The sequence below is a fragment of the Scyliorhinus canicula genome, chromosome 1 (assembly GCF_902713615.1).
Source record: "Scyliorhinus canicula chromosome 1, sScyCan1.1, whole genome shotgun sequence".
NCBI classification, from domain to species: Eukaryota; Metazoa; Chordata; class Chondrichthyes; order Carcharhiniformes; family Scyliorhinidae; genus Scyliorhinus; species Scyliorhinus canicula.
In genome coordinates this window covers 20776075-20788189 of record NC_052146.1, presented here as the reverse complement: position 1 = coordinate 20788189, position 12115 = coordinate 20776075, and positions in this window count along the sequence as shown.

Genomic DNA, 12115 nt, shown 5'->3' with positions numbered 1-12115 from the left:
CATACAGTTTCCTCTGAATTCTTTATTTTCTTCCTGTACTCCACTTATTTTTTAGACTTTTGTTTATTGTAATTTACATATTTGTAATTTACATATTTGTAACTTGCATATTTAAATATCTCAAATTGGGTAGTGTGACACTATTGTATTTGTAAAGCTTTAATGTATAAAAATGTCTCGAGGTGCTTCACAAGAACATTATAAAACAAAGTATGACACCAGGCTACAGGCCAAGTGCTGTAAAATCGGATTAGAGTAGATAGGTGCTTGATGGTCGCGAGGACACGATGGGCTGAAGGGCCTATTTCCATGCTGTAAAACTCTGACACTATGACTATGATGAGGATTCATATTTGGACAGATGACCAACAGCTTGGTCAAAGATGTAAATTTCAAGGAGTGACTTCAAGGAGGAAAGCAAAGTGGAGAGGTGGAGGGAGGGAATTCCAGACCTTAAGGCCTAGGCAGCTGAAGGCATGACTATCAATGGTGAAGCAATTCAAATAAAGGATTGTCAAGCGGTTAAAATTAAAAGAGCACAGATATATTGAAGGATTGTGGGGCTGGAGGAGATTGGTATTAAAAGCAAGGACGAGAATTTTAAAATTAGGACGCTATTGCTTGATCTAGAGTGAATGTAAGTAGCCGGCAATTCTGCAATGAATAACTCTCCTCCGAAACACACCAAAGCCTGTCTGCCATCTACAAGGCACCAAAGTCAGGATGTGATGGAATACATTTGCATAAATGAGCGCAGTTCCAAAAACAATCTAGAAGCTCAACACCATCCAGGACAAAGCAGCCCACTTAATCGGCAACCCATCCATTCCAACCAGGAGCCAACAGCCGCCAGCCTGTCGAGCCTGCTCCACCATTCAATAAGATCAAGGCTGAGCTGATTATAACCTCAACTCCACTTTCCCTCCTACCAATAACCTTTCAGCCCCTTGCTTATCAAGAATCTATCTAGCTCTTCCTTCAAAACATTCAAAGACTCAGATCTTGTTGCATTTTAGGGAAGAGATTTCCAAAGTCTCACGACAGTCAGAGAAAAAAGTTCTCCTGATCTCTGTCTTAGATGGGCAACCCCTTTAAACAGTTCTAGTTTCTCCTACAAGGGGAAACATCCTTCCCACATCCACCTCAGGATCTTGTATGTTTCAATCAAGTCGACTGCCACTCTTATTTCTAAGTTCCGTCGGACACGACTAGACTGGCCAACCTTTCCTCATAAGACAGCCTGCCCATTCTAGTTTTTTTAATATTTTTATTCTTTTTCACATTTTCTTCAAAATTTACACCCACCAACAAACAATAAATGGTAACAAATGCAATGTCAATCCCCTTACCAACAACAATAATCCCATCCTCCCACCAACCCCCAAACAACAACCCACATGTCAACACGAACATCAAAAAAAAGGAATCACCGAGAGTCACCATCAACAGACAGTGCCCCCCCCCCCCCAGCTAATATTCAATGTCATCCAATTCTTGAGAGTGCATAATGAATAACGGCCATCCATCCTTCCCCTCAGTTCAAACTTAACCTTCTCGAGAGTTAAGAATTCCGGAGGTCCCCACGCCAGGGTACAGGGTGGAGAGGTTGATCTCCACCCCAACAGGATCCGCCTTCAGGTGATCAACGAGGTGAAGGCTACATCATCTGCCTCCGCACCCGTTTCCAACCCCGGCTGATCTGACACCCCGAATATGGCCTCCTGAGGGCTCGGGTCAAATTTCACGTGCACCATCTTAGAGATTACCCTAAAAATCTCCTTCCAGTGATCCTCCATTTTTGGACAGGACCAAACCATATGAACGCAACATTCTCACACACACACACACACACCTTCTCTGTCCATTCTAGTTATTAGTCCAGTAAACCTCTGAACTGCCTACAACGCATTTACGTACTTCCTTAAATAAGGAGACTCCCGGTGTAGTCACACCAATGTCCCATATAACTGAAGCATAACATTCCTACTTTTGTATTCGATTCTCCTCTCAATAATCAATAACTTTCTATTAGCTTTCCTAATTACTTGCTGCACCTGCACATTAACCTTTTGCAGTTCATGTTGTGGAGTGGGTAAGACTGCTGTATAGGGAGCCGAGGGCGAGTGTCCGCACAAATAGTATGAATTTGGGGTATTTTGCTCTGCACCGAGGGACCAGGCAGGCATGTCCTATAGCTGTTACAAGGGGGCATAACTATAAGGTTCAGGGTGGGAGATATAGGAGGGATGTCCGAGGTAGGTTCTTTATTCCGAGAGTGGTTAGGGTGTGGAATGGACTGTCTGCTATGATAGAGGAGTCGGACACTTTAGGAACTTTCAAGTGGTTATTGGATAGGCACATGGAGCACACCAGAATGACGGAGTGGGATAGCTTGATCTTGGTTTCGGACAAGGCTTGGCACAACATCGAGGGCTGAAGGGCCTGTTCTGTGCTGTACCGTTCTATGTTCTATCTCAGTGCTCTGCAATCTCTTACCAGTGAGAGATCATTTTTTTTTATTCTTGCCAAAATGAACAATTTCCCACGTTATACTCCATTTGCCAGACTTTTGCCCACTTGCTTAACCTATCTATATTCCTTTTGTAGCCTCCTTATGTCCTCTTCACAACTCACTTTCCTACCTATCTTTGTTTCATCAGGAAATGCAGCAACCAAACTTTTGGTGTCTTCATCCAACTCATTTATCTAAATTGTGAAAAGTTGAGACCACAGCACTGATCCCTGTGGCACATCACCGATGCTCACTTTATTAACTCTTTTAAAAATATCCATTGAAATTCTTACTGTCTTTGTTTGGGGGCTGGTTTAGCTCATTGGGCTAGAAAGCTGGTTCGTGATGCAGAACAAGACCAGCAGCGTGGGTTCAATTCCCATACCAGCTGAGAATTCTGAATTCTCCCTCTGTGTACCCAGACAGGCTCTGGAGTGCGGCGACTAGGGGTTTTTCACAGTAACTTCATTGCAGTGTTAATGTAAGCCTACTTGTGGAAATAAAGATTATTATTATATTTCTAGCTAGCTTTTTCTCATAACTAATTTTCCTCCTCAATTTTGTGGTCATTTTTTGCTGCTTTTTTATATGCTGTCCAATCTTCTGACCTGCCACCCATCTTTGTGTAATTGTATGCTTCTTTAAGTTTGATACCATCACCTTTTTTAGTCAATCACAGATGATGTGTGCTACCCTGATTTGTTCTTTCTCATTGTGTGTTCTGAAATACTCCCTTAATGTCTGCTATGGCATCTCTATTGACCTGTCCTTTAACCTATTTTGCCCTTATTAAATTTAAAATACTTGTATTAAGCTCTTCTCTCCCACAAATGGAATGTAAAATTCAATCGCTGTTACCCAGGAGTGTCTTCACTATGTGGTCATTAATGAATCCTATCTTGTTGCACTTTACCAGGTCAAGTATAGCCTGCTCCGATTAGTGTCAGTATAGCCTGCTCTCCGGTTAGTGTCAGTATGTGCTGTTCTAAGAAACTATCCTGAAAGCATTCTTTGAATTTGACATCTTGGTTGTCCATTTGATCATAGAAGTTTTTTTTGCAGTGCAGAAGGAGGCCATTCGGCTCATCGAGTCTGCAATGGCCCTTGGAAAGAGCACCCTACCTAAGCCCACACCTCTACCTTAACCCAGTAACCCACCCAACCTTTTTGGACACTAAGGACAATTTACCATGGCCAATCCACCTAACCTGCACATCTTTGGACTGGGGAAGGAAACCGGAGCACCCGGAGGAAACCCACACAGACACGGGGAGAACGTGCAGACTCCGCACAGACAGTGACCCAAGCTGGAAATCGAACCTGGGACCCTGGTGCTGTGCTAACCACTGTGCTACTGTGCCACCCATATACTTTGTCTATAAGTAGATTTAAATTCTTCATGAATATCACTGCACCTTTCTGACAATCTCCCAGTATTTCTTCCTTTATACTCCATCCTACCATGCAATTACTATTAGGGAATCTGTCCACCATTCTTGCAAGTAACTTATAGCTACTGTATTATAATTTCTAATCTGTACCCAACCGCTTCTTCCTGGTTTCCTGAACTCAAGTCATTCCTCTCGTGCTGACATCATCATTAATTAACAGAGCCTCCTATCCTTCCTAAATTTCAGGTCCTAATCTGTCATCCTGTAGCATATGTCTGTGATGGCTGTCAGATCATATTTATTTATTTATGTTTACGCTCTTAGTTCATCTGCCTTGTTTCAAATGCTACCTGCATTCAGATACAGAGTGTTTAGCTTTATCCTTTTATTATTTTTGTAACCGCAAGTCCTATCTGCTGATTTACTCTTAGATTTGTACTCTGTTCCTTCGTGTCATGGTCTGTTTATGCATTCCTATCTTAATGCCTTTCTCTCTTGCCTTGTCTCTACCCTTTGATTTACCACATCTTCTGAAATTTGATCCCTTTCCCCCACATTAAATATTCACTCCCCCGATGTACAGTGGCAGCAGTGTGTACTTTATACAAGATGCCCTTGCAGCAACTCACCAAGGCTCCTTCGACAGCACCTTCCAAACCTGCAACCTCTGCCACATCAAAGGGCAAAAGAAATGGGAACACCACCAGCTCCATGGCATACATCATCCTGACTTGGAATTATACCACCGCTCCTTCACAGTCGCTGAATCGAAATCCTGGATGTACGTATACCACATGGACAGCAGTGGTTCACGTGGGCAGCTCACCACCATTGCCTTGGGCATTTGCGGATGGGCAACAAACGCTGGCCTTACCAGTGAAACCCACATCCCGTGAAAGAAAAAAGAAAAGAATATCTCCGTTAGAGAATTGGACGCAGTGCTGAATCCTGATGTAGTTCAATGAGCATTAGTGAATTAGCCCCGGTCGCTCCCACCTGATAGAAATTGACTTTTTCTAGTCAGCTATAACCATGAGAGTAAGGGAAGATGATAGAGGTAAAAGGGTTAAATGAGAACTCATTAAGAATTTACTATAATCATCTTAAGCATTACTTAAGTGCAACAATAACTGGGAATCCACTAAGGGTTAATCCAGATCATAGACTTTAATTTCTTTCTTTCTGCAAGTTGCTTGAGGCTGCAAGGTCAGTGATGTCAATTAGCTAATTACCATGTATGGTAAGAACTGGTGCTGCTGTCCTCAGAACGGATAGTCCTGTTTCTATGTTAACAGCCAGTCTAGGGTGATAATGTCTTAACCAAAACTGTATTTTTCTAATTAATGTTAGATACAGGTGTGGATAATTTGGAAAATTGGCAAGTGATGGAATGGGAAATGTGCATCAATACATTTAAATGCATATATCTCTTAAATTGATGGACAGACATTTTGGTCGAGTTGATAAATTATAAATGAGTTAAAGCCAATCAGAAGTAAAAAGAAGGCTGGACCTTAAGATAATTATCTCCTTAAGAATCACGTACAGGGATGGAAAAACTCATCCCGGGATCACCCCATCTATATTTCTGAAACCTATTTCCTTTGCTGCTTGCTTTTGCTAACCACCATCTTTCTTTTGTTCAAATTACTTAGTTATTTTATCCTGTGTATTCTGATTTGAAGAATTTCTACGATCTGTAATTGAATGAAAACTCAACTACTGTATTCGCTAAAGACAATCAACCTGACTCGCTTGCTGCAGGGCTAGTTGGAAACTTTCTAAATTTTGTATTGAAAATAAGTTTAGCAGTGGCACAGCTGACAAATAAAGTACAAGTGGACTTTGCCAAAAAGCACAGACTTGATCTCTGTTATTTGGGAACTGAGAAGGGATAACGGATATCCTGGGTTCCGAATAGACACAGAGATCCATCGTCACCCAACTAAATCTGCACAACATTAGATTACATTTGGGAAAAAGTAGTTTTGAAAGTAAAGAAATGTATAATTAAGTTGCTGTTCTTTGAGTAAATATAATTACTCATGAGTCATGCAATTCTCATTTGTGTAGAAGTCTGTTGTCATTCTTAACAGACTGACTGAGGTAATGCAGGTTGATGATCCTCAGAATGTGGATGTTTGCTACCACTGATATCACTATCATCACTACATACTTTCTCTTCTTTTGTTTTTGTCATTTTTTGCTGGTTCTTCAAATTTGACTAATCTGCCTGACCACGTTCTCTCTGTGTCTGCGTGGGTTTCCTCCGGGTGCTCCGGTTTCCTCCCACAAAGCCTGAAAGACGTGCTGTTGGGTGAATTCGATATTTTGAATTCTCCCTCAGTGTACCCGAACAGGCGCCAGAGTGTGGCGACTAGGGGCTTTTCACAGTAACGTCATTGCAGTGTCAATGTAAGCCTACTTGTGACGTGAATAAAGAATATTATTATAAAAGTCTTTCTTTCTCACTGGTATAAATATGCATCAAAAACATGAAACAATCTCTTCTCTGATTCAGAAGGCAAGTCAACCTTGGACCTCACCACTTACAAGCAACACATCATAGCTCACTCACATTATCAGGTTCCTCCTCTTTCCTAGCATGATTCTATTATATACCAAATTACTGCAAAACAATTGGGAGCGACAGTATTTGTTGCAGTGTATCTACTTATATCTCCAGCATTGGTAATATGAGCACATTTCAAGGGGATGAAAATTTTAGTTTGTGGACACTGCTGTCCTATTTTCAGGTTGTGGGCATTACAAACCCTTAAGGTCAGTCCGGTTGTCTGTCATTGCACTCGAGGTTTCTTGAACTCGGGTTTAACATTTGAAACGACCAGGTGGTCACGTCATGTATTCAATGCAGAGTTTTGTGTAAATTTATAATGAAGTAGAAGCTACCTAAACTGCTGCTCCTTCTAACATAACGTTGGAAACTCAGCTGGTAACTGAGCTCAGCGGCCACTCTGGGCAGAGTTTCATCACCAAACCCAGGTTATTTGATTCAATTTCACTTTATTGTCCATATGGAAAATCATTTTGGATACATTGCTCATATTTTTAAAATTTAGAATAACCAATTATTTTTCTTTCCAATTAAGGGACAATTTAGCGTGTCCGATCCACCTAACCTGCACATCTTTGGGTTGTGGGGGTGAAACCCACGCAGACACTGGGAGAATGTGCAAACTCCACACGGACAGTGACCCAGGGTCGGGATTCGAACCCGGGTCCTCGGTGCTGTAGTCCCAGTTCTAACCACTGCACCATGTGCCGCCCCTACGTTGCTGATATGTTAAGTAATTACATATAAATGAATGATAATATAATAAAACAATCCTATCACAAAGATTTAACCTTAAAGAATGTCCTAAAATAAAACCATACAATGCATTAAAATAATCATTCCATGAGACTGACCCAGAGTCGCCCATTCATCAAACTCTTGTTAAAAATTCTTAAAGAGAAGGGCATAAACACATTCAACAACCAGTTTGACCTGCATATGAGGGACTGTATTTTTCTGTCCCCATAGATGCTACCGGAACAGCATTTCTAGCATTTTCTGTTTTTATTTCGGATTGCCAGTAGCTGCAATATTTTGTTGAATTATTATTGTTAACTGTGCATGTATTGGATAATAATTTTTATTAGTGTCACAAGTAAACTTATATTAACACTGCAATGAATTTATTGTGAAAATTTCCTAGTCGCCACACTTCCCTAGTCGCCTGTTCGGGTACACGGAGGGAGAATTCAGAATGTCCAATTCATCGAACAAGCACGTCTTCAGGACTTATGGGAGGAAACCGGAGGAAACACACACAGACACGGGGAGAACGTGCAGGCCACAGACTGACCCAAGCCGGGAATCGAATCTGGGACCCTGGCATTGTGAAGCAACAGTGATAACCACTGTATTTAGTGGGAACAGGATTAATCCTTGAAAAGACCAATTAAGCAAAACACCTAATATTGTAGGCTGAAGCTCAGATTGATCTGTTATTAATAGTAAAAGATACAAGCCCTATTCGAACATTTGAACACAAGTTGATACAATCTATTTCCTCTGGTAGGGAATATAGAACAGGAAGAGCCTCAAATCTGAAAACACTTCCACGCAAGATTGGAAATCTGGAACTCACTGTAGACATTTGGTCAATTCAAAATTTCAAAATAAATCACAACGGAAAATTTCAAATCGCACCATGGAATCTGATACAAATAATATTCAATTAATAATTCAATGAATTAACGTAAACGTTTGAATTGGAAGGTGGTCTCCGGAATGGTGACCATGAAGCACGATCGATTGTTGTAAAGCCCCAATTGGTTCACTAATGTCCCTTAGGGAAGGAAATCTGCCGTCCTCACCTGGTCTGGCCTTCATGTGTTTCCAGACCCACCACAATGTGGTTGACTCTTAATGCCCTCTGAAATAGCCTAGTAAGCTATTCATTTGTATCAAACCACTACAGAAAAGTCAAAAGGAATACCAGATGGACTGACATAGTGGTTTAAGTAGGTGGCCCATTGCCTCCTGCTCAAAAAGTGTAATTAATAATGATAATAATCACTTATTGTCACAAGTAAGCTTCAATGAAGTTACTGTGAAAAGCCCCTAATCACCTCATTCCAGTGCCTGTTCGGGGAGGCCAGTGCAGGAATTGAACCCGCGCTGCTGGTCTTATTCTGCATTACAAGCCCACTGTGCTAAACTAGCCCCTGGTCCCTAATGTCCAATTAGGAATGGACAACAAGTTTGCTGACCTTGCCGGTGATGCCAACACCCCATCAGTATATTATTGTTGAGTAAAGGTGTCGAGGGAAATGGAACAAGGATGGGCAATTGGAGCCAAGATACCAACCAACTAGGATAAAATTGCACAGCGGAATAAGCTTATGGGACTGATGTTCCTACATCTGCATATAATCGAGGACAATACTCTACTGCTGATAAAGTGTTAAATCTTCAGATCTTCTCACCTTTGGATATGATCTACCTGCCCATTCTGGTTCTTCAATTGCATATTAAAAATCCTACATTATATAATGTAGCATTATATAAAAACAAAAGGAATTTTCCTTGTGTCCTTGCCACCATTCTTCCTTCAACCCAAATTATTGAAACATTACTAATATATGAAGTGGAACACTCAGGGAAATGTCTTTTAAATCTTATTTAATAAATTTAAATCTTATCCTTAAAAATCTTCAGGGGGCAGCACAGTGGCGCTGTGGTTAGCATTGCTGCCTCACGGCACCGAGGTCCCACGTTCGATCCCGGCTCTGGGTCACTGTCCGTGTGGAGTTTGCACATTCTTCCCGTGTTTGCGTGGGTTTCGCCCCCACGACCCAAAGATCTGCAGGCTAGGTGGATTGGCCACGCTAAATTGCCCCTTTAATCTTCAAATTGTTCAAGGTTGTTTGGTTCAGAATGATTAAGCTAAACTGGGCCATCGTGAACCAACTTGTTAATTTTAGGAATGATATTCAACCACTTTTGAGTAAGTATGTGAAGGTACTGTGGCAACACGGTAGCACAGTGATTAGCACGGTTGCTTCACAGCATCAGGGTCCCAGGTTCGATTTCCGGCTTGGGTCACTGTCTGTGCTGAGTCTGCACATTCTCCCCGTGTTTGCGTGGGTTTCCTCCGGTGCTCCGGTTTCCTCCCACAGTCCAAAGATGTGCAGGTTAGGTGGATTGGCCATGTTAAATTGCCCTTAGTGTCCAAAAAGGTTGGGTGGGGTTACTGGGTTACAGGGATAGGGTGGAGGTGTGGGGCTTAAGTGGGGTGCTCTTTCCAAGGGCCGGTGCAGATTTAATGGGCCGAATGGAGTTGCTGAACGCGTGGTTTTTTTAAATTATAAAATTAGAGTACTCAATTTTCTTTTTCAATTAAGGGGAAAATTTAGCGTGGCCAATCTACCAAACCTGCACATCTTTGGGTTGTGGAAGCGAGACCCACGCAGACACGGGGAGAATGTGCAAACTCCACACGGACAGTGACCCAGAGTCAATCGGCATTGAACCTGGGTCCTCAATGCCATAAGCAGCAGTGCCAACCACTCGCCACCATGCTGCCTGCTGAACGCGTATTATGCCAAAACAAGACAGACATCCATCCAAGAGACTGTCCTATTAATGTACATATGTATCAGTAACATAACATTGTTATTATTTACATAATGTGTTGGATCTGTGTTAAATTGTTTGATTAAGTAAAAATGCCGGGACACTAAAGAAGTAAAGAGGGAGGGGTGTTATATATCAGAGTAATAACATTGGCTGGTGTAATATCACATTTTACACAATGATATAATCGGCGTATTTGGCAGGCTTTTGTGGAGTTCACCATTGTACCCTGATTCAGCAGTATAAACTCGACATGTGCTACCTCTGAATCTTTCTCTTTGCGGCTTCAATAATGAAAATAACACTCTGCCCTTTCCTTTTTCTCCCGATTCAGACTGCTATTCGGTCTTCACTAATATTTTTCTTTGTACATACCAATAGAAGCTTTTACATTCTGCTTTTATGTTCCTTGAAAGTTTACTAACACTTAATCAATCGTATTCTGAATTCTACACAGCTCCCAATCCTCACACTTGCTACTTTTTCCAGCAACTTTATATGACTCCTCTTTGGATATAGTACTAACCTTAATTTTTCTCTGATGCCTGCAACTGTGAAGCATCTTGCGGTGTTCCTGTGCACGTTTGGTTCCCCACTCTGTCATTAGTTGATCTCAAGGTAGGTATGCTACAATCAACCTCTGGGTAACAAAGCAAAAAATCATTTAGGATTGGATTTCCTGATCTCTCCCGGCCGGAAGTCCATTTGTGAATGTTAATCAGGTTCAGCTGCAATACTCCCAAACAGGCTCACAAAGAACCAGCACAAATAAATAGGTGCAATACTGGTGGTTCACTGGGGAGGGGTCAAATAGGAACATAGGAATTAGGAGCAGAAGGAGGCAATTCAGCCCTTCGAGCCTGTTCTGCCATTCAATCTGACCATGGCTGATCTCTTCCTGGTCTCAAATCCACTTCATCAGCATCAAAGTTCAGAAAGCAACCAATCATATCATTCTGCCCAAACCTTTTGCAGCTGGCTTGTAACAATGCCGGCTGATGCGGCCTCCACAAAGGCTGCGAGCAGATATTTTAAAATGTGGTCGCACTGCGCATGCGTGCCCGCTCATCATTGCGCATACACAAAACTCTGCGCATGCGCACCAATGAGCAGGCAAGCATGTGCAGTGCCGCCGCATTTTTTTCATATGTTTGTGGCCATTTTGAAGGCCATTTGCAGCCGGCATTATTAAAAACCGCTGCTGTGGCTGTTGCGCGCGGATTTGCGCGATCGGGAGCGCCGCGACGGACTGCTCCGCGACACTCCCGACACCCGCCCGCGACCCACCCGCGCATCGCGCCCCCGACTTTATAGAACATAGAACTGTACAGCACAGTACAGGTCCTTCGGCCCACGATGTGCCGAGCTAGTCTGAAACTAAGATCAAATCAACCTACTCCCAATCATTCTAGTGCACGCCATGTGTCTATTCAATAACCGCTTGAAAGTTCCTAAAGTGTCCGACTCCACTATCACAGCAGGCAGTCCATTCCACGCCCCAACCACTCTCTGAGTAAAGAACCTATCTCTGACATCCCTCCTATATCTTCCACCATGAACCTTATAGTTATGCCCCCTTGTAACAGCTACATCCACCCGAGGAAAAAGTCGCTGAACGTCCACTTTATCTATCCCTCTCATCATCTTATACACCTCAATTAAGTAACCTCTCATCCTCCTTCGCTCCAATGAGAAAAGCCCTAGCTCAACCAACCTTTCCTCATAAGACCTACCCTCTAATCCAGGCAGCATCCTGGTAAATCTCCTTTGCACCCTTTCCAATGCTTCCACACCCTTCCGATAACAAGGTGACCAGAACTGCACACAATACTCCAAATGTGGCCTAACCAAGATCTTGTGCAGTTCCAGAATAACCTCATGGCTCTTAAACTCAATCCCCCGTTAATAAACGCTAACACACTATAGGCTTTCTTCACGCTCTATTCACTTGGGTGGCAACTTTCAGATATCTATGGACATGAACTCCGAGATCTCTCTGCTCCTGCACATTCCTCAGAACCCTGCCATTAACCCTGTAATCCGCATTCAAATTTGTCCTACCAAAAT